This window comes from Theropithecus gelada, chromosome 2 (genome assembly GCF_003255815.1).
Source record: "Theropithecus gelada isolate Dixy chromosome 2, Tgel_1.0, whole genome shotgun sequence".
In the NCBI taxonomy this organism is placed as follows: domain Eukaryota; kingdom Metazoa; phylum Chordata; class Mammalia; order Primates; family Cercopithecidae; genus Theropithecus; species Theropithecus gelada.
Genome location: NC_037669.1, coordinates 190,313,286 through 190,341,084, shown reverse-complemented (window position 1 = coordinate 190,341,084; position 27,799 = coordinate 190,313,286). Strand labels below are relative to the sequence as shown.

The 27,799-nt window shown below is 44.0% G+C and overlaps 1 long non-coding RNA gene across 1 annotated transcript in view; it reads left to right on the top strand.

The window, feature by feature from the left end:
- The window catches only part of LOC112619450, a 46,427-nt gene extending 20,810 nt beyond the window's left edge, over window positions 1-25,617 (top strand). The window contains exons 2-3 of the long non-coding RNA XR_003118223.1: window positions 23,002-23,238; window positions 24,311-25,617. This is a non-coding gene — a long non-coding RNA (uncharacterized LOC112619450). The remainder of the gene's footprint in view (window positions 1-23,001; window positions 23,239-24,310) is intronic.
- The last annotated feature ends 2,182 nt before the right edge of the window (window positions 25,618-27,799 follow it).

Genomic DNA, 27,799 nt, shown 5'->3' with positions numbered 1-27,799 from the left:
AAGACACTACGCAGAAGCAAGCAGCCATTTTTTTCATGCAGTTAGGTCTTACAGCCCTGGCTCCTTCCAGCTGCTCCCCTGTGGGAAGACTCTGTCCATGGCCAGCCTTGAAGGGCCGGGGTTGGATTTGCTTCAAAGAGGTGGCTGGATTCCCAACCTCAGGTGCCCTCAGGGGTCTCTAAGCGGAAGGAGGAGCCCAGGAGCAGATGTTAGAGGCTCAGGGACTCAGCCGCTTTGACCAGGCTGAGAGCCTCCCTCCGTTTCCAGCCTGGGTGGGTTGAAATCTCATTTTGTTAGGTGGGAGCTAAATGTTTCCTGACTCGGCGCCCCTCAGTGTTCCATGGTATGCCTTGTGAACTTTCTTTCTTTGGCCGTGCTTATTAGGGGTGAGGGGCACCCTTGGGAGGTGAACAGTACAACTGTATACAGAACTGAAGATGGGGCAGAGGCCCTGATAAGGCTCCATCTCAGCACAGGAAGGACCAAAGTGGAGAGGAAGGAAGGAGAGAAGGGTGACACTGACCGAGTGGCAGCCACAAGGGACTCTGATTTCCTCACCATGGATTTTTGCAAGGAACCAAACAAACTTTTCAGACGAATTTTTTGGTGGGGGGCAGATAAGGGGTAGCTTGGGAGTTGCTTTCCATATGACTAAACATTGTAGCAAGGGCCTAGCACTCTTTCTCTCTCTGTGTGTGTGTGTGTGTGTGTGTGTGTGTGTGCATGCATGGAGACACAGCTGGTGTCGCACCAGAACAGTCTTCTGACGGCTACAGAGTGGTGGAGGGAGGGAGGCCTGGCCCAGGAGTTCCACACTCTGTTCTAACCTGAGCATGTCCCCAGGTCACTGGCTAGGAGAGTGGCAGACTGGAACTCATGTCACAGAAAGTAAAGGAACTGAGGGATGTTTAGCTTGGAACATTAGACTTCATGTACCTGGAGGGAGTCTCATGGGGAAAAGTACCCTTCCCACCCCCAACTCTTCCTGCTCTTCTATTCTCCAGGGAAGAGTTTGGCTGAATATGGGAGAGAGCTTTCTATAAGTCAGCATACCTGAGAGTGGCGAGGCAGAAACTGGCTAACTACAGGAAGCAGCCCGTGTGGAGGGGATTCCGGGACAGGCGGGGTTGGCCTGGATGATCTCCCTCCACATCCAGAGGCTGCCATGTCAAGGGAAGATCCTGCAGGCTTATGGTGTCATTCCTACCTGAGGTTCCTGCAGCCGCACTGCCAGAGCATCCTCCACCGTGGAAATACCCCCTAGGACAGTTGTGCCGGATCTTTCCCCACAGCAACAAGCCTTCGAGGTGCTGTAAGGTGCCCTCTGGTTTTGCTGGGAGGGCAGGATGGCCCACATCTGTCATTCATTTTGGTTTCTGACCAGCCCTCTTTTTCATGTTTCCTATTCCTTCCTTATCCTCAATTTGTTGCTCTTGGCACAAGAGTTTGTGTGGATTTGTTCATAACAATTACCCTCTGCCTTGAGAAACATGTGGAATGTTTTAGGGATATTTTTATAAATCTTGGGGCATATTTTTATGGCTGGAAATTAACCAGGGAACTGCAAACATACGGGGTTGCTTATTCAGCTTTACATCCTGAAGAGAGCTGCCTCCCTGCCTCCTACTTTCGTATCCTAGCTCTTTGGACCATATGCACTTCCTTGGACTGGGTCCTTCCTTCCTGACATGGACATCACGGTTACTTGCAGCTCTGAGTAAGTAACCAAGACTATCGCTAAGTCTTCGGGTCTTCTTCTTACTTCCTAGATGCAGTCATTCTTGATTTTCTTTTTCTTACTTCAGTCCTTGCCTCTTCCCGTTTCCCATATTTCCTCCTTCTTAGAAATCTCTACTCTTGGAGCTGACGGTAACTGCCCATCCCAGTGTTTACACCTTCTCCTGACGGGCTCATGTGGATTATGGATATTGAGGGAAGTGGGCTTTAGGTCCCTTTGAAGTGTCTTAGTTCTTTTAATTTCCCAAGTTCTTTTGGGAAATGAGTTGACAGGATGATACATTCCAACAAGCATTGTTTTTCTCAAACATGATTGTAAAGCCCTGGTCCATTTCCACATTTTACGCATTTTGATCATTCTTTTTTTTGAGATGGAGTTTTGCTCTTGTTTTCCAGGCTAGAGTACAATAGCGTGATCTTGACTCACTGCAACCTCCACCTCCTGGGTTCAAGTAATTCTCCTGCCTCAGCCTCCTGCGTAGCTGGGATTACAGGTGCCCGCCATCACGCCCGGCTAATTTTTGTATTTTTAGTGGAGACAAGGTTTCACCATGTTGGCCAGGCTAGTCTCGAAGTCCTGACCTCAGGTGATCCACCCGCCTCAGCCTCCCAAAGTGCTGGCATGAGCCACTCTTCCGGCCTGATCATTCTTTTCAGATTCCAACACAAAGTCATTGTTCTGGTTCCTCTTATTTTAAACGTAAAACGCTAACGCCTGAGGAAAACTGTCTGAATCTTGCATGCCATCCTACAAGGTTCTGTGTATTAGTCCACGCCTCCATACCTGAAAGGCACGGAGGACAAAGAAATCAATCCCACAGCTTCTTGCACTCAGGTGCTCAGAGCCAAGGAAAGTGATGTCGGCCCACCAAGGCTTGGATTCGGCTTCTGTGGAGGAGGGCAGAGGTGGTGGTGAAGTCTTCTTGGCTAAGACAGTGAAATCTCAGGGGGGTCTTAAAGTACAGGAGTTAGACTTTGCTAGGGAGACAAGGCTATTATAGGCCAAGGAACACTGTTGGGAAAAGAAGGGATTATAAGAATAACGCTATGTTTAGAGATCAAAGAGCAGCTGGGGGTAAGTGGATGTAGTAGAGGGGGTGGGAGCAGAGAGGGGAGGAGTGATTGGGAAGTCGTCTCTCTCATAAGGAGCCTTGGGAGTCATGTGCAGAAGTGTGGACTTTGTTGATGAAAATCATTGATCTCTACAAACCCCTCACTTCACCATGACCTTTATGTAGGGCTTCCCTGCCCACTGATGGATTCGTCATCTCATTGTGAGATGCTCTGAAAGACCTGCATGAGTGTGTGTTTTAGAAAAATCCTTCACGCTGCAACATGGAGAACAAACAGAAATAGCAGTAGGCCAGTCACAAGGAAATGCACTCAGACAATTTTGCAATAATCCGGTTGAGAACTGTGTCTGTGAAACCAGCTGCGTCTGTCTCATGGAGTGCCTGTCGGTACTGCCCTGCCACAGCCTGTGACGTGGGTTTCACCTGGAGCCCAGACAACCTCTGCCTTGACTCCTGGTCTTTGTGTTCACTCATCACCGCCCTTATCAGGACCTGTTGTTTAGAGAGGCCTTGACTGCAGTTTTATCGCCCAGACGGTCTGGAGCATTCCCCTCGGGACAGACATACCAGAGAAATGGCAGGATATATGAAGTGTGGCCTCAGGTCACTGGTGGATGAAATGCTTAGAGGGAAACAGGTTCTCTGTGTCTTAGCCTGAGTTCAGGTCAGGCTTACCATTTCTGGATGTCAAATGCAGTCCTTATTACCATCCTTGTGTGATGGGATGGCGTGGATCCCATCCCATCTGATGGGATGCATCAGTGGAGCAGGGAGGCCTGCCTATGTTTCTGTGAACACCAAGGTTTCCTGTTCATGGCGTGGGATGACTTCGGACGTGTTTCTGCAGGGTTGTAGGCTATGCCTTGGTAGGTTCCTATATTACTTCACCCAGCTGAACATCTGCTGGTGCCATCCTGAGGAATGCTAGAAGCTCCCGTGTACTCTGCAGGCTTCTACCTCCTCCGAGAGACCAAGACCTGATCTGTCATCCCAGATCTTCCCTCTGGACTTTGCCTCCAAAGGTTTAAAGCAGTTTCTGCCTGTATGTCCTAGACGTTCAGCAGAAAAAGATCTCCTCGTGTCCAGCACCTTTGGGAAAATTGGCGGCTCCACAATGCTCAGCAGTTTAACTTACTTCAGGTCTTCTCAGCATCTTTAATTCACGATATATATTAGGAATCTGCAAGAAGGGGTAAGAGTGGAATAGTCCATTTCCCATACCCATTTGACCACGGAACTTCCTCCACTTCTGGCCTTGGCAGAGGTTCCTCCCCTGGGGAAGAGGAAGCACAGCTAAGGGCCCAGCCTGGTCTGGAGGAGATGCTGAGGGCAACCAAGCTTGGTCTCCTAGACTTTGGGGGTAGGCGGGTGGTTCAGGATGAGGGTCAGCAATGTCTGGACTTGCCTAGGGCAGTCCGAGCTCACACAGGTTGCGCCAGTATAATTATAATCAACTCCCTCTTTTTTCTCCCCAAAGGGTCCTGGTTTGGGGCATCCATTCTATGATCCTGGCCATAGTCACCGCAGACCTCGGGTCCCGCCACTTGGCATTTTGAAGCCCAGACGGCAGCTCATTGTTAGACTCTGCCCCTGCCCATAACATAGTCTGATGTCACCCTTTGACTCACCACTTGCTCTCTGACAACCTCTGATATTTGCCACTGGGTCCCAGATTCTTTCCCCTTTATTCAGCCACCATACTCAGCCTGGCGAAATGCCTCACCTTTGCAAAAATAATCCTGCAAGGGGTTGCCCCTGAGACCCGCAAACCTTTTGCAGTAGGTATCTCTTCACAATGTCTCAGTCACAGCTTTTCTGGGCCTCCTCAGTGCGTGAACTTTTGGAGGCCTGTTGCTGAGTTGTTTGTCTGTGTCATTCTTTCTCTTTGTTCTCGTCTCTTCTTATTCCTGCTACTGAAACAGCCACCTTCTGCTGTCAGATGCTCCGAAGGGATTTGTGTTGTAAAATATCAGGAAACCATCCTCATGAGAGAAATAAAAGAGGAAAAAGGCCAGCTGGGCGTGGTGGCTCACACCTGTAATCCTGGCACTTTGGGAGGCCGAGGCAGGTAGATCACCTGAGGTCAGGAGTTCGAGACCAGCCTGGGCAACATGATGAAACCCTGTCTATACTAAAAACACAAAAATTAACTGGGCATGGTGGCGGGCGCCTATAATCCCAGCTAGTCGGGAGGCAGAAGCAGGAGAATTGCTTGAACCCAGGAGGCAGAGGTTGCAGTGAGCCGAGATTGTGCCATTGCACTCCAGCCTGGGCAACAAGAGTGAAACTCCATCTCAAAAAAAAAAGCAAAGAAAAGAAAAGAAAAAAGAAAAAAAAAAAAAAAAAAGAAAAGAAAAGAAAAAAGAAAAAAGAAAAAAAAAGAAAAGAAAAGAAAAGAAAAAGAAAAAGGCCAAGCAGGCAAGAAACCAAGTAGATTTAGGGAGATCACAGAATTCATTGAGAAAAATAAGAGAATTACAAATTTTAAAAAAAATTTCGAAGGGGTAAGTAATAGCCTATTGAATTTGACTTCAACTGTTGTTCACTTTTTAAAAAGTACTTCTGTTGGTAAATTAAGTTTCAAAATGTCAGTGGTTGGCTTTCCAAAATTCTTCAGTTGGAAACTCAAAGTGGAAAGAAGATTCATGGAAGAAATGCTTTCTTTTTATTTGACATGAGTAAATGGTGAGAATTATCTTTAATATTTGCAAAAGCCTCAAAAAATCACCAGTGAAAAACACAAAAGGAAACTAGTGATCAAGTATTTAGGATCTCTTTTTTTATTATAGACTGTTTTGGATGTAAATCCTACACACCCAAGTCTTCTCTGGTTTTAAATGTCCCAGGCAATAGAGTTGCCACATTTTCTTCACGGATATTTTGTTTAATGTTCGTAAGTATGTCCGGGACAGACTCTTAACTCCCTGTCTCTCTCTCTCCAAATAAACAAAAAAGAAACTATTTTGCCTTTTAAATTTCATCTACTAAAAAATTGCTCAAGCTCTAAATCTTAAAGATTAACTGTCCCTTTAAATAACCATTTTGTGCTTTTTTCCACCCCTCCTCAGCTGTATAGCTTTGCTTTGCCTTCTTTAGAGGATGTGGAAGAAGTATTTTTTCCTCTTGATTCTTTTGAAAGTATGGGTTTATTGGCTTTAATACTGTCATTTAGACTTTTCTTATATGTTTGTGATTATGGTAGTTTCAAATTGTCCTTCATACCATAATTTTCAGCTCATTTGCCTGTTGTAGAGTCTTCATGATGATTTTTCTCTGACCAAGCTAAACAAGAATCAAACCAGAACCCAATCTCAAAAGATCCAAGACAACCGAGCACATTGACTAGTTTCATTGTCTATGCGTCCCTCTGATTCTCAGAAGATAACTGACTAAAGTTTCTTTCCTATTGTTTATCCTTTAAAAAAAACATACCTATGCATATCAACCTATATCAGTATTTCAAGTTTTGTTTCAGAAGATGCTTCAACTCCATTATGTAAATCATGACTTAAAAATGTAAAAGAAATATTTGTACATAGACATTCAAATCAAACCTTGATTCCACAAGCTCCTCCTTATTTTGTTGACTTTATTTTTAAGAGGGAAGGCCATTTAATTAAAAAAATTCTCCTTTCTTTCCTTTTTTCCCTGCTGCCTTCCCCCACCCCTCTGATTATCTCCTAGGACCAGGAAGTTTATATGTAAACAGAAGCCGTAATCAGACCCCTGACCTCCTCTGGGCTTTCAACCCAGTGTTTCCACAGAGGGATTAACCCCAAATACCAACTTGCTCTCAGAGGCAAAATTGTTCCCCAGGCGGGTATCTCCAAAGGTTTTTCTTCTCTCTAGGCTTTCTTTCACCCTGCAAATAAGTCTCCTCAAAGGGAGGCTTAAAGGCGGTCGCTGGAAAGCAAATTGCCAGGCAGGCTGGAGCCAGAGCGAGGCTAAGAATTCTCTGGACCCTCAAGGCCCTTACTCCATCCTGTCTGTGTTGGCCGAGTGATTGTGTTGCCTTCCAGATGCATGGGTGCTATGGGAAAGAGCCAGGTTGCTGTGTGTGTGCGTGTGTGTGTGTGTACGCACGCACGTGCACACCTGCTCTTGGGTTTACACACTGGGAGTCTCATGGACTGCTGGGCCTCATCTTGGCTGCCCGGGCATCTCAGGGATGCTGGCAGGGAGGGGCTTTGGGAGTGGTTGGGTATTCGTGCTCCCCTCTCAGGGGAGACAGGAGCAATAGCACTGGCCTGTTGTACAAAATCACAGCTGTGCGCCTACAAGGGGAATGTTTGCAAGCCGTTCTGTTTTATTCTTCGCTGCAGGTCTTATAATGTCCACTCAGGAGGGAACGCTTTGAACCGGGCATTGAGCTCTGGGCCAGATTCCAAGTCAGTCTAAAAACAGTCTGAGCTGCCCGCTTCCCCCACACCCCGGCAACTCCGGTCCCCTACTTGCTGGGCAGAATGGGTAAAAGAGTGGGTTCTCACTTCTGCCTGCCCCTCCCTCCTGTCGGGGCCCCACACTGCCTGAACAGCCCTGTGCTAAGCCAAGGCATGGACCAGACCAGGAGATTTTCTTATGGCAGAACATCTTCTCCCCATCTGGACCCCAACACGTTCTCACCAGAGAGACAAAGTATCCGTATTTTAAAGGCTCCACGTAGCGTGTCCAGAAATTTCCCATGTTCTTCAGAAGGGCAGGGGTGGGGAAAGGGCCTGATGAGGCTACGGACTTAATAGCTCCTAACAGCTGTGGAAAGTTTGATGCAGCAGGAGCACCCAGACAGAAAATTAAAAAACTAATAAAGTCCTCAGTGTGGGGGCGCTGGCATCAGGACAGCCTTACTTCTCCAGACACCTAATAAAGAGACATTCCGGGACACTAACTCATAAGGGAAATCTGCAGGGGTCACCGAGAACAGTGGAGAGCAAACCATGGAAACACAGCAGTCACTCACATCGCTGTGGGGAACGTTCGTTTGCTTCTCCTCTGTTTTTCCCCTTTCCTTCAGTTTAGAAAAATGGCAGGGTGCTCAGGATCCAAATAAATACCACAAAAAGGGGTGATCCCAGAAGTTCTGGATGTAGAAACCTCACGTTCATGGGCAGAATGAGTGTGAGACTGATGTTTGACACTTTCGGTGATGGTGGCTGCAGAGGGCGTTGAGATGGGACGGTGGTTTGGCTTCAGGAGGTCGCAGAAGAAGGGGGTTTTCAGAATTGGGGTTTATCCAGCTGGATTTTGTGAAGCACCGTCCTTACAGTGGGTTTTCATTTGTGGATTTTCCCACTGGGGATACTTGGTCATTTTGGATCTGAGTTTTTTGTGGTCTGCTAGGTGATGGGTTGGTGGTTGAGACTTTTGGTTTTGAGGGGGCATTTATGCTATTTTGACTTGGTTCTCAAGTTTGGCTGTCTATCTGAAGAAAAAAATAAATGGTGACTTTGGGCATTCAGCCAAACCATTCATAGTCAGTTGTGGAGAGACTCCGTTGAGTTGGTGGTACTTGTCTTCTGACACACATAATGTACAGGTGTAAAAGATGGAAGGAACGAAGCAGTCAGTTAAGAAAAGAGAATAAAAAGTTGGGAATAAAACAGATAAAACATCTGCAGTGTTGAGTTCAGTTCAAGTTTTTGAGAGAAGCTCAGGTTATTTATCACTTTCTGCCCATTATTCCAGCTAATCTGTAATCTGGAGACCAGCAGTCAAACCTGTTTCTTGACATTACCTGTCCACAGAAGTGTTTGCAACTGAGTAATGTCACATTTGCTCTGGAAGAATATAGTTTCATATTGTGCAAATTTGTGAAATGGCTTTTGCATATTGATCTTAAGAGAATCCCTGCACAGATTCTCCGAGGTCTCATTGTGTGAGGGCAAGAGAACGGGAGACAGGAGACCTGGGCCCAATCCCAGCAAGCACTGCCCCTAACGAGACTGGGCTGCTTGGACAAGTCACTTATCCTGCAGGACTCAGCTTCTCGTTCTGAAGGACGAAGGGAGTGAGACATAACTTCTAAGGCCTCTGGCTGCTCCCACACACTGAGCTCCTGAGGTTGGAAGATTAGTCTCTGCATTGGAGTTCCTGGCTCTCCTGGCTTTCCATTAGTTGTGGCTTGGCAGAGGCAAAGCTGCAGTGTCTGGGTGTGATGCAGGAGAGGTCTGTGGTTATGTGAGCAAAATGAAATATAGGCTTTTGAACTTCTCAAGTTCAGCAACCCTTTTTTGGCCTTTACTCTTTCTCTCTGGGTTTCTTTCTGTCTCTCTGTTTTCATTAAAAAAGTTTTTTTCCTCCATGAGAACAGTCCCACATTTTAAAAAAAGAGCAATGTTTCTGTGGGGTGGGAATAGGCTACCTTCTAGTAGGGAACTCTCCCCGAGGGAGGCCTGGGAGGTTGTGGCTCAATCTGGAAGGATCTAGACCAGTGCTTCTTAAAATTTGCAGCACACGAGAACCCCTTGAGCGTCTTGTTAAATCTGGATTCTGGCGCAGTAGGTTTGGGTGGGACATGGGTTCTGCATTTCCAGTGAGCCGCTACGTCATGCTCGCCCATGGACCACACTTTTACTAACAAGGCTAGATGATCCCAAGTCAGGCCTCCCCTGGGCTCCTGCAGAAAGGAGAACTCACAGGATGGGGACACTGTAACCAGGTTCTTCAGCCTGGGGCTCTTCAGGCCTCTGGGTTCAGCTTAAGCCTAGAATGAACCTGCAAAGTCAGCTCTTAACATAGGGAATCTCGTTCCCTGGAAGGCTGGGCTGCCATAACCTGGCTGGGAATCAGACTTTATGGAGGTTCTTACTTTTGCTGTCTGACCCTTGAATGGTTTTCTTTTTTCTTTTTTTCCTTTCTCTTTCTTCCCCTGGCATTGGGAGAGGAAAAATTGGACTGTCGGGTAAAGGAGAACAATGCCTCAATTAGCTAGAAAGCTACAGTATTGAATTAAATGAGCCCCATGCTATGGCTCATTAACAACATCCTATTACTTAGCAAGTCTAGAACTAGTGTTTCAGCTAAATAAAGAAATGTAAATCATTTAATACACCTTTCTTAATTGAGCTGCACACCAGGGGCACCCTCTTAATGGTATTATGGCACCAATTACCTCATTAGAAGAGAAGAGCTGCTTTTATGACAGGTTTTGGAAATTAAAATGGCAGAGAGATGTCTTTTAGGGAGAGTAATTCTGGGCTGGGTTGTGCTGAGCAACGAGCAGGGGCTGAAAGGGCACGTGGGGCCTGGGGACTAAAGGCAGGACGGTGACCCCTGTCTGGTCTGACCCCCACCTTGGGGATGAGATCTGAACTTACTCTTTGCATATTGTCTGGTCAAGAATGTAAGCCACAGTGGCTCTTGTACTTCAGTGTGTATAAAATCCACTGGGTAGGCTTATTAGAAATTTAGATTCCAGGGCCCCACCCTAAGATTCTGACCCAGGAAGTCTGGGCTGGGCTCCAGCAAAACCATACTTGTAAATAAGACCTCTGGGAAACTCCCTTGCAGAAAGCTCAAAGATGCTGTTCCGAGAAACACAGTAGAGAGGGTCCCGATGATTTCAACCAAAACCCAACTACATGTCTGCAGATTCCTCTATTACTAAGGGTTTTACTCATCCCAAAGACCGGATTGAATGAGACTTATTTTGGTTTTCTTCTTCAGACACAGCACAGCTACCTTCCTCCTCTTCTCTCTGCTTAGCCTGCTTTGGTTGGTCCGTGGGGTAGAGCAGCGGGGCAAACGAGGATAACTGTTTGCTTGGATGTTCACTCGCTGTGTGATGCTGGGCAGGGCATTGTACGCTTGGGGCTGCAGTTTCCTCACCTCAAAATGTGCGTGGTCAGGAAAAGTGTATGAACATGTTATTGATCAAGACACTTTGTCTTTTTTGCGACTCTATTTTCCTTATCTATAAGATGAGAATGTTGCACTTGATGAATTTGGCGAGTGTAAATAGGAACTGAGATTCTCTTTCTGGCAGCTTTTCATGGTTTCCTTTTTGTGGCAAGGAAAGGAAGAACTTCAACCTCCAGATTTTGTGTAAATATTGAATCTATAGCAATGGTTTTGTGGAGTGTTCCAGTTTCCTAGGCTGATGATTAATGTGGTTTTCTCTGTGAGTATTGAGCCTTCTCAAAAGGCTTTTCCTGCTATTCCTGTGAATTGCACAAAGGCAAAGTGTTAGTCCTGCTTTTTTCTCTATTGTCATGTGGAAGGGGGAGCAGATGCATTCTGCATTCCTCACAGGGCAGAAGAAGTGTCAGCTGACAGACATGTGGGGAGGCAAAATTGGCCTTAATCTGATGTGAATTTCCTGATAATTACAATGACCTCCCTGATCCCAGACCTTTGCTGGCTTTATATTGCCTATCACATCACGCACAGACTTCCCTGTTTGGCCTGCGTGTCTCCGTCATCTGGCTTCAGAAGGCTTTGTTAATCCTATATCCTCGAAGTAACTTGAATGGTGGGGCTTTAACTCACTTTTGTGATGCTCGCTCTCCAATCCACGTTTCCAACCAGGTCCTATTCCACATGTTCAGCAGCCCACAGAGCTCCCCCAATGGACTATGCTGTCATTACTACCAACCCCCCAAAACATCCTTAGGCACATCCATCATCTTTCCCTTACCCTTGCTGCTCTTCCCATTGATCTCTAGTTCCGGTTGCAGAAGCGTGATCTAGGCTTAGGAAATGAAACATAGCTTGGAAGATCTCGAACCTCCTCATTTTATTAACTGCTCTATAGCTAGAATCTATTCCTTTGAAAGAGCTCAGAGTTTAATAGTCAAAAGAAATCTTTTCCAGTTCTTACAGCCCATACTGTTTGTTCTCCTTCCAAATCAACAATGAAACCTCTCCAGGCTTTATAGCTTTTGGGTCTGGTTAAATCTCATGTGTAGGAGAGAATGGTTTGTTGGCAGCACACGTGCAAACGGGGTGTGTAGACAGCATAAGCCGAGTGTAAATCCATGGTAGACGCATGCCAAAGAAGCTCACATATGTCTGTTTTTATTAAGAAAAAGTGCAGCCTCTTAAGTGAGCGAAGGTATTGTCCTGATCAACTCGCACTGATTGAAACATGCCTGGGGTGCTTCTTAACTTACTATTATATTATTGTATGTGTATTACCTTTCTGAGTTGTCAAAGACAGTGACTTAAAGTCTGCCATTGCTAATTCATTTCTATCAATTTCTTTCTGAATTTCCATGCATTCTTGCTCTATTTGTTTTTATTCTATATTATGTGGCATATAAAGTGTCATGGCAGTTATTCATGTGCTATTCACTTTGTCAATATTTATCTAAATTTCATGTAAGTTTTTCCTTTTAATTTCTACTTTGATACAAAATATTGTGATCCTGGTTTCTTTACAAATTGAGTATTTGTGCATGTGATGTGTTTGCTAGCTTATCCTTTCTTATTCTAATACTTTTATTTCTTTGATGTATACATCTTGGGATAGCATATTGATAAGCTTAGTTTTTCAAATATGGGAGTTAAAGCCACTTACATTTGTTATCATAGTTAGCATTTTCGTTTTAACTTCGGTCCAGTTGCTTATGCTTTCTGGATTTTAAAAATATTTTCTTGCTCTTTGCTTAAAATTGTTTGCACTATGTTGTTTGTATTTTCATTTTCTATTTTTCCACTAGTGATATGGAAGGTATAGGTCCTATTTTAAAATTTTCTTTGGATTGCCCTGAAAATTTTAAAAATACGCGAATCTATATTTTCCCAATTTTTTGTTTTAAAAATGGGCTACCCATTGATTGTTTCTTATGCAAGGTTAAGAAATAATCTTTAATTTTGCTCTCCTTCCTAAGTTCACTCAGTTTCTTATTTTATGTATTTAATTTTGGATTTTAGACTCAGGGGTTACCTTTTTTCCCAACATACTGTTTTACAAACATTTTCAAACATACAGAAAAGTTGAAAGAATTCTACAGTAAACACCCATGTGTCTACCATCGCCATTTTCCTATACTTGCTGTATCATGCTCGGTCCATCTATCAACCCGTGTTTAAAACAAATGTATTTCAAAGTAAACTGAAAATACCAATTGGTATAGTTTGATGTTTGATTCTTCCAAATTGCATGCTGACATTTGATCCTCAGTGTTGGAGGTGGGGCCTAATGGGAGGCGTTTGAGTAGTTGGGGTGGATCCCTAAGGAATAGATGAATGCTGTCCCTGGTGTGGGGAGGAATGAGTGAGTTCCTGCTCTGTTAGTACCTTAGAGAGCTGGTTGTCAAATAGAGCCTGGCAGCTCCCCTCCTCCTCTCTCTTGCTCCCTTCTTCACCATGTGGTCTCTGAACATGCTGGCTTCCCTTTGCCTTCATTATGAATGGAAGCAACCTGAGGCTTTCACCAGATGCCCAGTCCCTCAGCCAGCTGAACTGTGAGCTAAATAAACCTTTTTTCTTTATAAACTACTCAGTCTCAGCTATTCATTTATAGCAATGTAAAACAGACAAAGACATCAATATACTTCTTGAATACTTCTGCATAAATATCACTAACTAGAGTTTAATAATTGCTTGCAGTATTTTTCTTTGAGGCAAAATTTATAAACAATGAAATACACAAATTTTAAGTGTATATTCGTTGAATTTTGTCAAATTTATGCCACTTATTATTTTAAAAATTATTTTCTCTTTCAAGAATTACTGTTTTGTATTTAAAGTATCTTTTGCAACCATACTTTAGATGATGTTTAATTGATTTTTAGTAACCACTGTGACAGCCGGGCATGGTAGCTCATGCCTGTAATCTCAGCACTTTGGGAGGCCAAGGCAAGAGGATCACTTGAACCCAGGAGTTCAAGACCAGCCTGGGCAATATAGTGAGACCACATCTCTACAATTTTTTTTTTTTTTTTTTTTTTTATCAGAGCATATTGACATGTGCCTGTGGTCTCAGGTACTCAGGAGGCTGAGGTGGGAGGATCCCTTGATCCCAGGACACAGAGGCTGCAGTGAGCCAAGACTGCACCACTGGACTCCAGCCTGAGCAACAGAGTAAGACCCTGTCTCAAAAAAAAAAAAAAAAAAAAAGTAATAACCATAAGTTCCATTTCATTAGAACTTCTCCATTTTTTGTTTTGAATAATTTCTGAGTTGGCTGGAGTATGATGTAAGTAGTTTTTTCAAAAATAATGTGAGTGATATGGCTTAGGAATCTCTGAATAATTGAAAAAATTTGTAAGAAAATGCAAAGAAATATAAGAAATTTTTTCAGACATGAATGACAACTTAAATGAGTTTAGAATTCTCGACTGGCAGGCAATTTTGCACTCAAAACTATGAACATTTCGCCCTTTTCATCTGATGTTTAATGTTACAGGGCTATCTGATGCTAGTCTATATTTCTGTCTTTGTAGGTAACCTAACTTGTTTCCTGTCTAGGTAATTGTAAAATGTTCTTATAGTTCTTGAACTTGAGTTCATCTGCTAGTTGAAGTCTTTGAGGTAATTTTGCCAGGTACTTAGGGAGATCTTTTGATCTGTAAATGTACATTTTTATTCAGTTATGGTAGAGGTTGGTAGTGGTTCCCCCAAATCCATAGTTTTCTTCTTAGAAACATAATCCCTGATATGCCTATGGACACATAGCTGCAGGGAATAAAAACTATTTCACAGCCTTCCTTAAGGTTTAGTGTTGCAGCTGTCACAGATAGCTGACCCTGATCCTAATGGAAACATCAGCTCAGGAAAGTTTCCTTCTTTTATATTTTATTTTATTTTTGTTTTATTTATTCTGCTCTTCCCCATGTCTCAGGAACATCTCTTGTTTGTGATTTCTATATTATCTCTTCTTCAAACCCAACAATTTTTCTCTCATTTTTTGAGTCATTTTGTCTTTCTCCTCCTTATTCCATGGCAGTTTTTCAGGTTTCTCTCCTGCATTGCCAATTTTGTCTTGTTGCACTGCCTGTTTTACTTTTTCTCCCTTTGAGTGAAAATTATAATTTACTATTTCTGTTTTAGTTTCCTTACCTCTTGTGAATTTTCACCTCTGCTGAGCCAGGGCCCAGTTCATTGCTGCTTTTATCTCTCATTTTTCATCATTTGATTTATCTTTTATTGGAATTTTTATGGAAACCTAAATCTGGGTTTCCTAATTGTTTTCTAAATTCTGTAATTCATGTTTGCTTTTTAGAAAGATTCTTTCTTTCTTTCTTTCTTTCTTTCTTTCTTTCTTTCTTTCTTTCTCTTTCTTTCTCTCTCTCTCTCTCTCTCTCTCTCTCTTTCTTTTTTCATCTCACTCTGTTCCCCAGGCTAGAGTGCAGTGGTGCCATCTTGGTTCACTGCAACCTCTGCCTCCTGGGTTCCAGTGATTCTCCTGTATCAGCCTCCCAAGTAGCTGGGATTACAGGTGTGTGCCACCATGGCTGGCTAATATTTGTACTTTTGGTAGAGATGGTATTTCACTATGTTGGCCAGGCTGGTCTCAAACTTCTGACCTCAACTGATCCTCCCACCTCAGCCTCCCAAAGTGCTGAGATTACAAGCATAAGCCACCATGCCCAGCCAGACCCTGTTTTTTTCTGTATTTTGAGCCTAGGTTTTCCGTCTTATATAATCCCCATTCTGGTTCTCTTTTACTTATAAGAAATAAGAAAAAGGTGTGTCTCATTCTGCTATTTGTTCATAAACAGTGTGAGTACATTTTTTTTTTTTTTTTTTTGAGATGGAGTCTCACTCTGTTGCCCAGGCTGGAGTACAGTGGCATGATTTCAGCTCACTGCAACCACTGCCTCCTGTGTTCAAGTGATTCTCCTGCCTCAGCCTCCCAAGTAGCTGGGATTATAGGTGTGCGCCACCACCACCCAGCTAAATAGTTTTTGTATTTTTAGTAGAGATGGAGTTTCACCATGTTGTTCAGGCTGGTCTCAAACTCCTGACCCCAAGAGATCCGCCCAGCTCGGCCTCCCAAAGTGCTGAGATTACAGGTGTAAGCCACCGTGCCCAGCCAGATACTATCTTTTTCTGCATTTTGAGTCTAGGTTTTCTGTCTTATATAATCCCCACGTTGGTTCTCTTTTACTCACAAGAAATAAGAAAAAGGTGTGTCTGGTTCTGCTGTTTGTTCAAAAACAGTGTGAGTACATTTTTTTTTGATGGAAGTAAATTTATATGACTGCTTAAGACGTGCAACAGATGGAGGAGAGTAGAGAAGAAGCTGGGGTCAAGGGCAGACAATAGGGGACAGAGGCAGAAGGAGGGAGCTGGAATTACCGCAGGCTCAGGGAGAGAACTGGGGCTCCTTGTCTGCACACTTCTCTACCAGTGGTGCAGCTGCTGGGTCCTGTGCGGACTTTCTGCATTTCATCTTCTTTCTGCCTGACTTAACACTAGGATGAAGCTGTGTTTTCTTCCATCTCCTTCCTTGAGTTGTTGTCCACAATGTGAAGTTGGCTCCCTTGCATAATATTTGTGTAATGCAGTCATTGTGCTTATGCAGGGGTCTCCTACTGCTACTGCTTTCAAATGCTTCTCATCTACAGCTGAAGCAAGTCCTGGTCTTCTTACCTAACTTGCACACAACACTCCCTCAGCCTTCCAAAACTGAAGCGGGGAAGTCATGTTTGCTGGGGATCTCAAGGTCCTTCTGCCCCTTATTTCCTATAACCACTGCTGTTTTCCAGGAAGAAGAGCTGCAAGACTGTCCACAGCGTCTCCCCTCCTCTGGTCCCATCTAAGCCATATTGAAAAGGATGGTGCCAACTTCTACCACGTGGAAGGTGCACTTGCCTTGTTCCCAACATTGCTTTAGTACTTTTTCTTCCCTTCCACCAAAACTTTTTCTTTTTTATGCTTCTCTGGGTTGTTTCAGAGGGGATATTGGTGGAGAGGAAGTTAAACACTTAAATGCAATGCCTTGTTACCCAGAGGTCTATAAAACGCATCCTTTAAGGCTTTTCATATTGTGAGAGCATATATTTATGCTATAAATGTATTGAAAACCATCCGAATCTTTGCAGCAGCACAGGACTTGGAGTCAGAAGACCTGAGCTTCGGCCGGGCGCGGTGGCTCAAGCCTGTAATCCCAGCACTTTGGGAGGCCGAGACGGGCGGATCACGAGGTCAGGAGATCGAGACCATCCTGGCTAACACGGTGAAACCCTGTCTCTACTAAGAAATACAAAAAAAAAAAAAACTAGCCGGGCGAGGTGGCGGGCGTCTGTAGTCCCAGCTACTCGGGAGGCTGAGGCCGGAGAATGGCGTGAACCCGGGAGGCGGAGCTTGCAGTGAGCTGAGATCCGGCCACTGCACTCTAGCCTGGGCTACAGAGCGAGACTCCGTCTCAAAAAAAAAAAAAAAAAAAAAAAGAAGACCTGAGCTTCAGCCCCCACTCAGCCCCTTGTAAAGCATGTGGTCTTCTGTTTACTCATCTTTACAATGAGAGTAGTACCTTGCATGGAATGAGATCAAGAATATGAAAGCATTTCTACATCCTTAAAAGGTAAAAACACATAAGAGATGACAGCCATCCTTTCTTTCTCTTTTTGCCTCTCAAGCTGAGCCTTATGGTGTAGAAAGTAATTGATAAATTCTTATTGGTTAGTTATTGAAAATGAAAGCCCAGGAAATACTGAAGAATAACTAAGGAGACAAAAGGAGTGAAAGAGTAATTGAACACATTATTACTACGTTCTTTGATATTTATGTTTATAAGCTTTCTTTGAACCTGTTGTGTTATCTGCCTAGAAAGTCCCAGATTTTATTAACCATTTTCATATTTTCTCTACCCCCTTCAAACCCTATCATTCCCCGAACACTCAAAATTTATTGTAGAAAGGTGTTCCTTTAAAGACCTTTATAAAGAAATATCATTATCTGTGGTTCAATGTCACTTTTAAAGTTGTCCCTTGATACTTTTTGGAAGCTACTGGATATATTTAACTTCCAAACACTCTTGAAAGTCATCCAAAAAGTTCAAGCAGGGAGAGAATGATCAGGGTACAGGGTGTGCGAGGAGATTATGTTGTGAGTTGGCCGGTATCATTTATTATGGGTAATTCAACAGGTGCCTCAATAATTCCTCCTGGGAGGTTTTCCATTCAGCTTCCCCAAATGGCTCCATTTCAACATCCAACAGTGACACTGTATTCTCAGAATTAGATTAGCTAAGCACAAGGCAATGTAAAATCCACTGGAACGATCCAAAGGAAAGGCTTGCTCCTTCATCAACAGTGTTAGCATGAAATGTGCTTCTGTTTACTTGAAATGGTAGAATTCATCAGCTACTTGAAAAATCCTATTCTTTAAAGTGGAGGTGTATATTTCATGTTATATAGTTCAATCCTGTCTATGTAATTACATACGTAATTTTGAGCACTTACTCAAAGTGAAACCCTATGCTGGCTGCTGTGGAGTTTGGAGAGATGAGTAAGACCTAGCCTTGGCTTTGCGAATTTACACATTTGTTGGGAGATGGAGCCTATGTATCATCCCATCATAGGACAGATGTAGAAATTAGAAATGTGAGCAGAATGCCATTGGGTTAGAAAGGAAAACTTGAAGGTGCTTCTTGGTAGAGGAAGATTTCAAGTGAAGCAGTCTTGCCTTTATTTATTACACAGACAATTGTTGAGTGGCAAATTGGTTCACGCACTATACTATAAATAGTCAGGGTGAGCCAATTTTAGTTGTGTCATTGTTTATAGAAGAATAAAGTTCAACAGACAGAATAGACCAAGAAGAACATTCCAGGAAAGAGGAACTGAGTGCAGACCTTCAGGTGACATGATGTGTGTGTGAGAGTGAGTGTGGACTGTGGGCTATGGTGAAGGTGATGGTGGGATATAGATCTGAGTAAAACTGCAAAGGGCTCTAATGCTTATTAACAAAACAATACATTTTATTCTAAATTGTAGTTTTATAAATTGAGCAAATCTAAGTTTACTAGGATTGTTCCCTATTAGGTATAACAGTTGGAGTTGCAGTGGCTTGGAATCAGACCAAACTTAGAATTTGAGCTGTATCATTTACCAGACCAAGTCACTTAACCCTTCTGATACTCAGCTTTCTCATCTGGAAAAATGTGGTTTATGAGAATTAGGTTCAAGGAGGTAGGGGAAGGCACCAAGAACATTGTCTACCTTTTGGTAGGCATTCAATAAAGGTCAGCTTCTCTTTTTCCCTCCCTTCCCCATCCTCCCCTCCCTTTCTCATAAGAGGGCTTTGATGAAGCATATGCTCCATAATGTCACTGAGTCGTCTGGCTTGATTGCTAAGCATTTTCTTAGACTTTATCCCAGTGGTTCTGAAACCTGAGCAAGTATCAGAAGCACCTGGATGCTTATCAAAACACAGTTTGTGTGCCCCCAGCCCTAGAGTTTCTGATTCAGTGAGTCTGGGTGTGAGGGGGCGGGGGGCAAGAATTTGCATTTTTAAGAAGTTCCCAGATGCTGCTGGTATGGGAACCACATTTTGAGAGCATCTAGTTTTTCTTATTTTGCCCTGGGGCAGACCTTGTCGGATGCTTCCTAACAACCATCCCCTTTTCCCTGCTAACAGAGTCCTGAGTTGTTCTGGCAGTACAGAGAGATGCTTTGATTCAGGGTTAGGCATTTTTTTCTATCTCAGTGCCAGAAGATGAATGATAATGGGTCTAAATCGTCATAGTAATCTCAGTTCTCTTGGCCATTGATTGATCTGAGGGTGGGCAGTTAAGTTAGTTCAGTGTCCTAACTTAGAGACATGAGCTTCAGTTATACTCCTTAAGTTTTGAAGACCTTGACATTCTAATTAAACAGAAATTATAGCACAATATTAGAAGTCTTCCAGAAAATGCAATTCATCCCAGGCTCCTTTATAAAACCAATCCCAGCGTCTGACTTTGATCATCTTTTTTCAACTACCCTTCATCATACTTGGACCCTCCCAGCTCTGCTACCTTACACTGTCCAGATCAGTGCAAATTTGTTGGAAAGACCAGTCCTTCAATCACACGAACATGCATGTCCAATGACTGTGACATTTGGTCACCATCTTCTGAACCCCTAAGGAAGACTGAAATCCTATCATTACTAACTTTTAGATCAGAGCTGGGTATTTATGATGGAACTTAGTTACCGTCACTAACAATATTTTCTTTAGCATTTGATGAAGTATTATTTCAGTGAAATTACCATAGCAGTTTACCCATTTGTTCATTCATTCATTAGGCAAATTTTTTTTATCATACTTTATGTTCTAGGGTACATGTGCACAACATGCAGGTTTGTTACATATGTATATATGTGCCATGTTGGTGTGCTGCACCCATCAACTCGTCATTTACATTAGGTATTTCTCCTAATGCTATCCTTCCCCCTTCTCCCCACCCCACGACAGGTCCTGTGTGATGTTCCCTGTCCTGTGTCCAAGTGTTCTCATTGTTCAATTCCCACCTATAAGTGAGAACATGTGGTGTTTGGTTTTCTGTCCTTGCAATAGTTTGCTGAGAATGATGATTTCCAACCTCATCCATGTCCCTACAAAGGACATGAACTCATACTTTTTATGGCTGCATAGTATTCCATGGTGTATATGTGCCACATTTTCTTAATTCAGTCTGTCACTGATGGACATTTGGGTTGATTCCAAGTCTTTGCTATTGTGAATAGTGTCATTAGGCAAATTTTTATTGGATATTCTGTGTGCTACAGTGCTGCAATGTCATCCCTCTCGATGTATACAGTTACTTATTCATGGTTTATAAAGCACTTTCAAAGCATGAGGGGCTGGGGACTAAGTTATAATGGAGAGGAAAATCAGTGCATGCAATAAAATATGCTTCTTTCATTGTACCTATAGGTATTTGCTAATAGAGTTGTGTGTAGAGGTACATACATGTTTTTATTTGCTTTTTATAACTGTTATGTTACCATAGTTATGAGCATGTGAACATACATGTTATGGCTTGCATCGTGTTACTATATTCTGGTTGGGGATCTTGATTCCCTCCCCCCATTTTATCATTTTTTTAGTATTATTGTCAGTAGCAAGGTAAGAAATTAATTCGATATGCTGTTTTCTATTAAGAAAGAAGGAATTGATAAGTCCCTGTCTGTTCAACATTTACTTTTACTTCTGCTGTCTGCCACTTGGCTTCTGATTGTCATTCATTAATTATTTAGTAATTAATTCCACCCACATGTCCTGAGCCGAGTTCACCTAAATTTGGCACATTGGAGAAAGTAGAGACTAATAAGCTCAGGACCCTGTCATAAGGGGCTCACCATACAGTAAAAGACATAAGACATGCAAAAATCACTGAAATATGACACAGCAGTCCAAGGATACGTGTAATAGGAAGAGCGTAGATAGGAGAGCAGAGGAGAGAGAGAGACCTTCTGGCAGGAAAATCAAAGAAGCCTCCATGCTCTGTGTGGAAGGACCTGTGCGTTGGACTGTCAAAGATCCTGCAGGATTCGGGAACTTTGACTGAACCAGAGATTCTGGGCTAAATTAGAGAGAAAGAGCTGTCTTCACTCTGTGCCTGAGAGGCCAACAAGCCCATCGGATGAGATTTGGATAATACTTATCGACAAAGTCAAATCCTGTTACACCAGTGCAAAAGGACTGTCCCAAATACTGAGATTTGTCTGGAATAGCTCTTACTATGTATCTTCCCATCATAGGACAGATTGAGCCCCAAACAGCTCATCTGCAGAAGCTTGATAATTTTTTGGTGTGGAGGTTTGGGTGAGATGGTTTGCACATTTTCTGGAAAGAGGCTGACCTGTATACTTTCTTAGGAATGGGGAAAAGCTGAGTTGGCTGGCACTTGGAAAGCATCTGTACATTCTTGGCTTGGGAAGCGTTTGGGATGCATTTATATAATGCGGTTCTTTTTCCTGCAGCACAAAGAAATGACAGTAAGAGGAGGAGGGCTGATCGCACGGCAAAATAGTGCCCCAAACTTCAAACCAGCCCCTTTGAGTTATCCAAGTGCACCACGTCCTCCCCCACTCCAAGTTACAAGCAGCTGAATTGAATTTAAAAAAACAGTCCCTCCGTTGCTGCTGCGACCTGGTCTGCCAAATTCTCAGCTGGCGTGAGTTTTTACAGCTCCGTTATAAACCCCTGAAAAGTGAGGCATATAATGGAAACATTGACATAACCTGAACGCCTAGGAGCGGCTTGTGCCACTCTAATTATCCTTATGTCTTACTGGCCCGTTTCTCTCCTTCCCCTGGCAGGACCTGCTGCTGCGGCTAGGCCTGACTGTCCCAGGGGCTGGGGGTTCGAAGCTGGCGTTTGCTGGGGAATAATGAGATAGTGTCTGCTGGTGGGAAGCCCCCTGCTCCATACATACTAGTTCCTCCCCTTTGCCTTTCTTCCCTTGTTCTCCTCCTGCACCACCTCCCCCTACCCCCTCCCCTGCAAAAAAAAAAAAAAAAAAAGGCAGAACAGTTCAGTTGGTTGTAAAAATTAATGAGTTCAGATACAGACTTGCCTTATTCCGGTCCAGCTGCGTAACCAGGGTGATTCCAACCAGCATTCTAGACGCTGACATCAGCTCCACACCCCGGCACAATGCTGCTCTGTTTGATCTCAGAAACAGATCGGGCTCCTGGGCTTTATACATCCTGCTTCCTCCCTACGTAAACTCATTTTATTACCCACCAGAAGAATGCATCTCAACTGCTCTCTCCCTGGGCAGCCAATGCCAGAGGATCAGGCCCTACAGCTGAGTCTTCTTCTACCAGCTGGACACTTTGATCCAGTCTTCCTGGTCCTCTGTGAGGTTTCTCCCCAACCCCCAGGCGCTGACAACTGGTGGAAGATGATGGTGATAATGATTTTCACCACTTTTCATTTTCAGTACTCTTCTACATTCCTGTCTGACCTGTGGTCCACACCCTCCCTGCGCGGTGGAGGTGACAGACCCATTTTATAGATGAAGAAAGTCCGGTAGAGCTGGCGAGTGGCAGAATTAGGAATGGATCACAGGGTTCTTGACTCACAATCCAGTGATCATTCCAGTGACTCAGGAGGTTGACCTCTTGGTGCAGGCACCAAGCAAGGTAGATTTAGTTTGTGTTGTGATCTGAGCTAAAAGAAGGCTCTATGGATCCACTCTCTGGGAGGCAAAAGGGGAGAGGAAGTGGTAAGTCTACGGCAGGCCCTTCAAAGTACATCATGGTGTCCTTAATCTGTGACAGCTCCTGCCCCTTCTACACCCTTTCTACAGGGTGCTGCTTGCTCTGCAGCTGGTCCAAGAAGCTTCCCCTCCCAGGAGCAGCAGACAGACGATCTCCTGCTTACAGTGGTTCCAGGAGCACCAACCCCAAAGATGAGTTATAAGCAGGTCCCTAAAGAGATTTTAGGAGAAGCTGCTAAAACGGTGGCAAAGCTCTTTAGAAACATAGAAGTATAAACCTTTTTATGGGGAGAACTCCATTCTAAGAGTTTGGAGAGGACTTCCAGGGTAAGTGTTACAGCACGTATCTACTGAACAGGGAAGAGGAGATTAGGGGGTCTGTGTTAGTTTCCTGGGGCTGCCATAACAAAGTATCACAGACTGGGTGGCTTCAATAGCAGACATTTATTCTGTCTGGGTTCTGGAGGCTGGAAGTCTGAAACCAAGGTGTCAGCAGGACCGCACTTCCCCTGAGGTTGAGCAGAAACCTTCCTTGCCTCTTCCTAGCTTCTGGAGATGGCCATCAGTCCTTGGCCTTCCTTGGTTTGCAGCTGCATCACTCCAATCTCTGTCTCTGTCCTCACCTGGCATTCTCCCTGTGTGTCTGTGTCTTCTTATGCCCCTTTTCTTTTTTCTTTTCTTTTCTTTTCTTTCTTTTTTTTTTTTTTGTTTGTTTGTTTTGACAGAGTCTCACTTTGTCGCCGAGGCTGGAGTGCTGTGGCATGATCTTGGCTCGCTGCAACCTCTGCCTCCCCAGTTCGAGCAATTCTCGTGCCTCAGCCTCCTGAGTAGCTGGGATTACAGGCACCCGCCACTACACTTGGCTAATTTGTGTATTTTTAGTAGAGATGGGTTTCACCACATTGGCCAGGCTGGTCTTGAACTCCTGACCTCAGGTGATCCACCTGCCTTGGCCTCCCAAAGGGCTGAGATTACAAGCAGGAGCCACTGTGCCTGGCCCACTTTTCTCTTTTTATAAGAACATCACTCAGTGGATTAGGGTCCATCCTAAATTAAAATGAAGCCGTCCAAGATTGGTGGGGGCGAGGCAGATGTTATTCAATGACTGATGTCCTTATAAGAAGAGATCCTTAACTTGATTATGTTAACTTGATTATATTACTAGGATTCTATTTCCAAGTAAGGTCACATTCATAGGTACTGGGGATGTCTTTTGGGAGGACACAATTCAGTCGGTAACAGGGTCTTATGTTTCTTTCATAGTTGTCTAACTGCTTGTCTCTATTCAGAAAAGTAGAGAGTTGGATTGGTTCCCAAATAGCCATTGACAATGGTGTTAAGAATCTCTTATACTTGTTCAGAGTTTTACTGACGTGTTTTCACACATATCTGTATTCAGTCCACACAACCACCCTGGAAATGGCAAGGGGTTATAATTTCCATTTTATAGATGAAGAAATGAAAAAGAGGAGAGGGGGATGCCATTTGCTCAAGGCTGCTGGCACACTAGGCTGGCTCTGGGACTATCACGAAAAGTTCCAAACCCCCAGCCATGACTCTTCTCACAACACAAGAATGAGCTCAGAGAGGTTAATGAACCTGCCAAGGACCGCAGCTGAGAGACTGAGTTGGTTTGCAGATTCCAAAGCCCACATTCATTCCATTTTATCTCATCTTCAGTGGACTTTGAGCATGCCTCAGCCTTCACCTTGGCCCTTGGTGAAGGTGCTGAGAACCCAGACCCAGTGTAGCGGTGTCTCTGGAGCCTCCTGGAGCTCAGCAGCCGACTCCCAAACCTGGAGGTCCTCACTCTGCATCCTGTGCTCTGCCCTCTGGCTGATCCTCAGCATTCCCAGGCAGCCTGGCTCCCTGTAAAGTTGCTTAAACTTCTGTTTATGATCATCTTCCATCATTTCTAATTGTTTTCCTGTGTCCCTTTCTTTTGTAGAGGATATAAACTCAGCATTTTAGCTTTTGAAACAGATTTGCTGTGCAGTTTCATGGCTCTTTAGTGGCTTAAAATGTATTGTTCTGTGAGTCTCTCTGTGCCCGTCATGGCATTCACTGTGGGAAGCAGCAGGACGCCAGCGATGCTGATGTTTATTTGATTTTAGGGGGCTTTAAGGCATTCCTGGGACCATACGGATTACAAATATTCTGCCTCATTGTCTTCAGAAGCTACTAAAATATCCTAGAAATGATCGTGTTTCAGCGTGTAAGCTACGTATCTCACATTGCCTCTTGTATCCATATATAGCCTCTATCAAGAGCCTGGCATAAGCCAATGTCATGGTTCTGAATGGGAACAACATAGTTCTTCAATCGCTAAAGCCCTTTCCTCTCTGAGATTGGACATTCATTGCTGTTTTCTGCCAGGGCTCTGATTTACAAGACTGTCTATGAGTTCTGTGTTTAATATACGGTACCTGACTGGCTGCCTTCAATGCATGAGACTTCCTGGCATTTTTTTCATGTGATTAGATGGATTACATTTGTTACACATTTATTGTTTAGATATACAAGTAATCCTCACTTTCCACAGGATCACGTCTGCATATTGAAACCATGTACTCACTTTGTACAATCCTTGGTAACTGCAAAGTGAGAACACAGGTCGGATATGAACAAGTTTCAGTGAACATGGTACTATGCATCATGAAGACTATCTGAAGTTGCTTTAAAATAAAATTTGGATAAGAACTGTAACACAATGGTTCTCATTCTTAAGGAAATAATAATTGCTGGCCAGGTGTGGTGGCTCATGCCTGTAATCCCAGCACTTTGGGAGTCTGAGGTGGGTGGATCACCTGAGGTCAGGAGCTTGAGACCAGCCTGGCTCACATGGTGAAACCCCGTCTCTACTAAAAATACAAAAATTATCTGGGCATGGTGGTGGGCACCTGTAATCTCAGCTACTTGGGAGGCTGAGGCAGGAGAATGGCTTGAACCCAGGAGGTGGAGGTTGCAGTGAGCTGAAATTGCGCCATTGCACTCCAGCCTGGGTGACAAGAGCAGGACTCCGTCAAAATAATAATAATGATAATGACGATAATTGCCCACTGGGCATAAGGTGCTATGCTCATCTGTATACTGAAATACTGCTCACACAGCCCCCACCCTCAAGCCATATAGTAGGAGAGGCCACATGAAGCAAGAAAATGACCGAGGACAAAGACTGCTGAAAGTTACAAGAAGTGAAGTGCTGCCAGGGCTCAGAGGCAATGTGGTCACTTTTTATTGGGAGAAAAAGAATCAGAGAAGGGTTATGGAGAAGTTGGCATCTGCATTGAGCTTTCCAAGAAGAGTGGATTTTAGAAATACCAAAGAGGGAAATGGGAGGTGGGCATTCCAGGCTGAGCCAACGACATGAGCAAAAGCCCAGGGGCCAGTGACAGTACCACATGGCGGAGGAGCAGCAACTCACAGGGAGCACAGGGTGACTCTGGCTGCAGAGACCTGGTAACAGTGTGAGAATTCATTTGATGGCATAACTAAACCTACGAAACCTTAAAACTAAGTTGAAACCAGATCCCAGTTTGAGCATCCTCAAGATGGTGGACTAGAGGTGCTCAGCACTTGTTTCCTTCACAAAGAAGGACCAACCAACAAATAGATAACCACCCTTGAATACAGTGTCTAAGGGAGAGCACTGAAATTTAACAAGGAAGTGACCATGACCCTCTAAGGCATGGAAACTCAGGATGGCAACAGAGAGAGGGAAGTGAAGCAGCCAGTCAGGATTAGCTCAGAGCCAGGAAGAACTGCCCATTGCAGGGAAAAGGTAAGTGGGAGACCCCCAGAAGTCCACATTCCCACCACAGATACCTGCAATCCTGGCTACAAGAGAGCCCCTCAGCTCTCACAGGCCCTGAGCCCAGTATAGGCAGCTACCTGGAGTCCATATGACTGCATTATTCCAGAAAGGAAATTCACACCAGGGCCTCACTGACATCCCACCACATCCACCCAGAGGACTGCAGGGTCACAAAGGCAGCTGGATTCAGCAATGCAGCTGCGACCCTGGACCCGAGCCCATACAATGTCCTACATCCTGGGAAACAGGTAGTTCAGCACAGCTGGGAGGCTGCCCCCAGGATAGAGGGAGCCAGTGGGCACACTCTCCAGAGCCTGAGAGCCAGCTGCCCTGGGGCCCACCATTGCCAGCTGCCACTGACCCTGCCGCCCCTCCCCCTGCAGTAGAACCACCACAAACCTGTACAAGCTTCCCAGGGATTGGCCTACCTGGGGCTTGCAAATGCCATGGTCAGCAACCTCAACCACTTCAGTAGCAGAGCCATTGTGCACCCACAGGCACTCCCCAGGGGCCGAGGAACTGGGCTGCCCAGTGTTCCTATCCCTGTCAAAGCCATGCCACAGCCTCTACAAACAACTGTAGCCTAGGCCACTGAGGCACTCAAAGGCACCACTGATGTTGATTACAGTCAAAAAAATACAAAGGCTACATTACTGCACCCACTCAGAACCAAAGCCAAAGCATCCTATTCAATTGACACTATAGATACATCTACAAGAAAAGACAAATTAATGATCTGAATGAGAAACTCAACAAAGAGATTGATAGCATAAAAAATAACCAAATAGAAACCTTGGATATGAAAAATTCAATGAATTAAGTAAAACATACAACTAAGAGCTTCAACAATAGACTAGACCAAGCAGGAGAAAAAAATTTTGAACTTAAATACAAGTCTTTTGAAATAACCTATTCAGACAAAATAAATAAATAAATAAATAAATAAATAAATAAGAAAGAATGAAGAAAACTTTTGTGACACATGGGACACGATTAAGCAAATTTGCATTTTGAGAGTTTAAGAATGAGAAGAGATGGGAAAAGGCATAGAAAATATATTTAATGAAAGAATAG